Genomic DNA, 6872 nt, shown 5'->3' with positions numbered 1-6872 from the left:
ACCTTTTTCCTTTGCTTTTGTTGTTTCCATTTTCGATCTGATTTTTATGAAGTTCAGCATTTAGAGATGTTGTTGTTGCTTCCAAATCACACCTTTTTCAGGGGTTATAACTTATAACATACAAGTATTTTATTCCAAGTTCCCAAATACTCATAGCTTCTCCCTTGAATAACTGCTAGCCACTCCATGATGGGTGGTGACTTGAGACAACAAGCACAACCTCAAGACAAAATTGGTAGGCACTACATTCCTAGACAAATATACTAAATCAATGAAATTTCCTAACAAGACAAGAAGACATGGACTGTGATAAAGCTATCGCCTCATAGTCACACATATATAAATAGACTCATAATGCTAATTGGCACCATGTCAAGCATGAAAATTCTAATTTTGATGTCTTCGGCCCCTGTTGTTTTATTTAGATTCATAATGCTGTTGGGATTTATAGCTACTAATATATAAATAAGTAACATTTTTTGAATGAATGTTCCATATGAAACACCATCAAATTCAAGTGACATTTGAAAGGCATGAAATCAAAGAAAAATGGAATGGTTTATGACTATTCAATTAATTAGTAGTTAGTGGAATATATTAGGAATAGATAACTGATTTTTTCAATTATATATCACTGAAAAACATGTTGAGTATTGAGAAATAGATAAATATCTACTTGTTTAACATGAATTTATTGTTATCTTATTTTGCAGGTCTTTGAAGTGTAAAAAATGGTGCAAAAGTGGCGTTTATGCATTGAAGTGTCCTTCTTTCCAAATCCGGGTTGAGCAGTTGTTAAATTTGTCCTTTATAGTATGGAAACAAATCATTTAATTCATGGAAAGAGAGAAGTTCCTCGAATGACAACAAAAAATGAGGCATACTACATTTCCCTTTTTGAAGGGCTAAAAGAGGAACAACATGATTTCAATGATATTGAAGTCTTCACCAACTTGGCGCTGATATGTAATTAGATGAAAGGCATATATTAGGTTTGGAAGGGAAATTTAAAACACCTTTATAAGGAAACAATAAATTGGAGTTGTCAAATTCAATATTTTAACTTTAATCACTCTGCAAACATTGAAAAGATGTCCAGTGATATAATGTCTAGAGAATTGTTAAGCACACATGTAGATGTCAAATATGACATAGGATCACCATCCATTACAACATAAATCATTGATCACTATCAATATAGGTCCCTAGTATGTGAATGGTTTATGGTTATCATTTTTCTTGCGTTCATCATAACGTGGTTCTTTCACTAAAGAATAATTTGTTAATGTTTTATTTTTCCCCAACTTGCAACAATTGAAATTTTTTGTATAGGAAACAAATAAATGGACAAATATAATATATTCCATGTAATTAATTGGTTCATGGTTTTGTGATTGTCATTAATACAATGTGGTGTTGTCTAATTGAGTTTTATCTTTTAGATTTTTGGCTGAAATCTTGAGATATTTTTTTGAAGTGAAATCATTATTTGATTTGTATCTGTCTCAGAATGTACAAATACTTTTGGTAGATTTCCCCTGCAGCTCCATGGAAATTTGTTAATATATTCATATTTCAAAAATAGTTAATAACATCCATATATCAATTTTTTGTAGTTATTGTTTATATTATAATCAGGCAATTTATGGGCATTCTTGATAAGGTATTTATATGCTTGTTTTGTGAAAGACTAACATCTGAATATTTTTGTTTAGATACTTCATACTAGTTGGTATACTTTTAGTGAAGTGGTGTTAGGTCTCTATACTACTAGTGTAACTCTTTATTGTTATTAGTACAACCCCCTTATTATATTGTTATGCCCATGTAGTCCCCATATTGTTATTATTGTGCCCCATAGAAGCCCACTATTGTTATTATTGTGCCCTTACATTATTATTGTTATGTCAGCTCTAATTATATTATGACCCCTTAGACTCCTATATATAGAAAGGAGGTCTTGTCGTTTGTATCATCCAAGAATTGTTCATTTGTGTAATGTAAAGGAGGTTGCTCCCTCGAAGAGGCTGAATTCTAAGGCGTTTATCTCTCTTTTCTATCTTTTTGTGAGTTGGTTTCGTAACATTTTGTATTAGAGCTTTGGATTCTAGGGTTTCGATTCTCCAAACCAGTCATTGTGGAATTTTCACTATAATGTTTTTTTTGCAACATTTCATAAGCTAAAACAAAAACGCGTTTGAGAAGTCATCTATCTGAACCTCAGTTACGAATTTAAGATCTTGTCTCACTATATTTTCGGAGATATGATTTGAGGAAGTTAAGGTTTTTGCAAGCTCCATAATTCCATCTCAAACAGGTTATCTTAGAATGTTCACTATAATTGTTTTTCTACAATGCTTCGAACTCTGAAATTAAAACCCATTTGAGAAGAAAACTTGGTGAATCTTGGGCCCGAATTTCCGATCTTGTTTCGCTATATTTTTGGAGATATAGTCCAAGGAATTTAGGGTTTCTGTGGGCTCCCGAATTACATCCCAAACAGGTGACCTAGGGAAAATCGTCATAAGTTTCTCTCTTAGCATCAGATTGAAATTTCATAAGAAGCTATAAAAAGAGGATGGACTGGATGTTTCTGTGTATTTTGTTTAGGTATGAAGGTCAAACAGTAACACGTGGTACTTCGTACAAGTTCGCTCTACGGAAAAGGTATATAAGTAGGTCATCTTGGGAGATTGGGCATAACTCTTTCTTCTTGACTGGTGGCATTAGAAAGAGAACACAAAGGGCTACTGTAGCTCATAATTTTAGACCTTGGATATCCGAAATTACATAGTTACAGTCATTTCAATATCGGTCTCCTAAAATCAAGAAAATGCGATATAAGGAAGTTTGATGGCAAGGATCTGGTAATTGGATACTATAGATGGAACAATATTTTAATCTACATGGTGTACAACTGTTACAAAAGGTACATATCGCATCTTTATATTTAGAACCAAAACAATTTTTATGGTATAAAGGGTTTTGTTCTCGTAAATCACTTGTCACTTGGTCAATTTTCATGGAAAAAATGATAACACATTATGAGGATACAAAGAGTAACACCTTCTTTAGCTAATTGATAAATCTCAAACAAAAGGGTTCAATGGTAGAGCACATTGAGGACTTTCAAAAATTGAATATAAGGGTAAATGATATTCCATAGAAGCAAAGGATTGATGTCTTCATAGGGACTTTAAAGGATAACATTTAACATAAGGTTCATCTTTGGGAACTTGATTCATTGGAGAAGGTATTGAGGTTGGCAAGAAAAATTGAAAGAAAAATTATGGAAACAAGGAATCCCACCACTCATGACTATAATTATGGAAGTGTTTTTTCTCCTATTCTTCCACAACCTATAAGGTTTACACCACAACAATTCGAAGAAAAAAGAGAAAAAAGGATTTGTTACAATTGTGATAGAAAATACACTAAAGGTCATAAGTGTGCTGATAAGAAATTATTTTACATAGATTATGAAGAGGAGGAAGAAAAATATCAAGAAACATCAAAAGAAGAGGATATACACCAGGAACCAAAACCAGAGAAAGAAGAAATGAATCCAACCATATCTTGTAAAGCATTGGCAACAATACCACTCCTCAAACTCTCAAGATAGAAGGACATATCAAGAAGAAAAAGGTTCAATAAGTGAAAGATCACATTGAGAAAGAAGAAATGAATCTGATCATATCTTGTAATGAATTGGCAAGAATTACCACTCCTCAAACTATCAAGATAGAAGGCCATATCAAGAAGAAAAAGATTCGAGAAGTGAAAGATCACATCGAGCATCAACAAATGAATCCAACCATATCTTGTAATGCATTGGAAGAAATTACCACTCCTCAAACTCTCAATATAGAAGGACATATCAAGAAGAAAAAGATTCAAGTAGTGAAAGATCACATCAAGCATCAACAACAAGTTCTCCAACTTTTAAAGGATAACACCACTTTGGTGCAGAATCGAATGAAACAACAGGCAGATCAATATCGCAGTGAAAGAAGTTTTGACGTAGGCGATTGGGTATTTTTACGGTTACATATAAAGCAAGATATTTATGAGAAGGAAATGTTGGCAATACTACATGCACTTAAGAAATGGCGACCTTACCTAATGGGAAGACACTTCAAGATAAAAATGGATCATGATAGTCTTAAATACTTTTTAGAACAAAGATTATATTTAGAAGAACAGAAAAGATGGGTCACAAATATGTTGGGTTATGACTTTGAAATCATCTACAAAAAAGGGAAGTAAAATGTTGTTGTAGATGAACTCTCAAGAAAGGATGAGAATGTGGAAGTATTGTTTTGTGTTATTTCAATTATCCAACTAGATTGGATAAATGAAGCAAGGGATGAATGGAAGAAGGACGAAGAAGTGTGGCCACTCATTCAAAAGTTGTAGAAGATCCCAGTTCAAACAATATTTTCAGAACTTGACGAGGAAGGAAAAATCATTTGGAACCTAGAGCAGTAACAGAAACAAGAAAATGATAGCTATGAAATCGATCAACTTTAGAGTATCTCATCAAGTGTAATAACTTACTCGCTGAAGATTCCACATGGGAGGACAAGAATTTTATATAGAAACATCAAGAACTACTCAAGCATTGAGGACAACACTTTTTTAAGGAGAGGGGCATGTTAGGTCTCTATACTACTAGTGTAACCCCTTATTGTTATTATTACAACCCACTTATTATACTGTTGTGCCCATGTAGTCCTCATATTGTTATTATTGTGCCCCATAGAAGCCCACTATTGTTATTATTGTGGCCTTACATTATTATTGTTATGTCGGCCCTAATTATATTATGACCCCTTAGACTGCTATATATAGAAATGAGGTCTTGTCATTAGTATCATCCAAGAATTGTTCATTTGTGTAATGTAAAGGAGGTTTCCCCCTCGAAAAGGCTGAATTCTAAGGCGTTTATCTCTCTTTTATATCTTTTTGTGAGTTAGTTTCATAACAAGTGGTTTGGCCTTTTTGTGCCAGCTTTCCAAGATAAATTGAAGACTGAAGTCAATTCCTGTAGTTTTTTCTAATTATGCACAAAGGTTTCTTGCGAAGGAGAAAAATCCAGTTGGTTTTCTTTAATTTAATTGCACAGAGAATAACTAGGTCAAGGTGTTTTACCACTAGGCGGGTGGATCTAGCTCCACATCATGTATTTTATGTTAATCGCTATAACGTAAAAAATATGAAAGAACCAAACATATTTATCCTTTTTACCATATTTAAACAATGACCACTATAAAAATATCAGAGATGCATTTTTCCCCAGTATTTTTTCGAGAGGGATAAAAAATGTTGAGGTTTGCACCTTGAGGTTTTTTTATATTGCAGATCCATGATTAAGATAGATCTATGCCAGTGTTAGAAAAGTACAATCGCAATGCCAATTTTAAGGTCAAAAATCAATTGAACTTATAATGAGTTACTGAAATTTGAATCTAGTTCATTTTTGTCATATTTATATATTTTGTTGGTAGCAAATTACGGTTTGAGTTGCAAATTTTTGGATCAAGAACCAACCAACCTTAACCTGCTTTATCCACAAGTGGAAAATGACCTTAATTTGGAGATTCTCATATTTCAAATCTATCTTTACTCTTTTATTTGCAAGTATCACTCACTGTTAATGCCCAAAATTTCAAATATCAATGTGGGACTCTGCAACTGGGTAAGTTGTAGTGGAATGTCTCTTGAGAGGGAATTGTTTGGCATGTCCAAAAAAACATAAATTTGAAATAGCCAAGCCAAGGAGGAGTGCTTCATGAAAATTAATTGAGAGAATCAAGGTTGTGAGTTTCCTACACTCTTTTAACTCAGCTAGTGCACTCGTAGCATTAATCAAGATGTTATTAATCAGGCATTAATTTGACTTCTCATAGCCTTGTGTCTGACTTCTCACACACGAGAGAAGATGGCACCATCAACTAGTCTTTAGAGTGACTAGTGGAGTAGCATGCATGTCATTTTTGGGTGGTGAGACTGCTTAAATTCTCTTTAAATTCAAATTTTACTATTGTAAGGCAAAATCTAAGTGATCAAAGACTGTTACTGTAGACTTTGTACTTGGAGGCATCACACTATCACTAACTGTAAAGACTTCCCTTCTCTTTTGAGTGCAATCTACGTTACCTCTAGTGAACACCAATCATAACAGGTAGACATGAGAGTTAGAATATAAAAAATAACATCATCATGCTTATTTACTTTCTTTGTTGACTGTGAACTAACAAAAAAAATGGAGTTGCCAACCTGGATTTTTATGTGTTGAAGGAGAATAATATGAATTTTTATGTCTTTAAGGAGGAGGATATAGGATATCAACAACATCTAAATAGTAGGAGATCCACAACATCTAAATAACTTGGACAAGGTTCAAAATTTAAACTTTAAAGTGATTGGGATGCACATCATGTGAAAATTCTCTTCTTTCATTTGTAGGGATAAATATTTCAAATTTATTGTGCCTTCTACATATCTCATAACAATATTTAATATGCCTTAGTTTCATATTTTTATTACGGAAGGCGATAAATGATGCATGACATCGTAATATAGTATCAAAACTCACTACCATGTAGCTGATAGTTTTAGTATAAAAGGTATAGATTGATTTTTTTGCAATTTGTTTCCAAGCATAGCCAATCAAAAGGAATTAATTAAAAAAATATGAAAGTAATTACCCAACTTGACATTCATAGGCATGAACCACTGGTGTTGTCATCTATGGTGATATTCAGAAGTCGCATTGGCCTTCTTGAATGAGTACAAAATAAAAGTTGGTAGTGTCACTGACAACACATAATAAGGGAAGATGGGAGAGGAAAGAAAATAGAAGTCTCAGA

Source organism: Pinus tabuliformis, chromosome 8, assembly GCF_031772625.1.
Source record: "Pinus tabuliformis cultivar Carrire ecotype Pingquan chromosome 8, CPIR1, whole genome shotgun sequence".
Classification (NCBI taxonomy): Eukaryota; Viridiplantae; Streptophyta; class Pinopsida; order Pinales; family Pinaceae; genus Pinus; species Pinus tabuliformis.
This window is presented reverse-complemented; position numbering follows the sequence as displayed.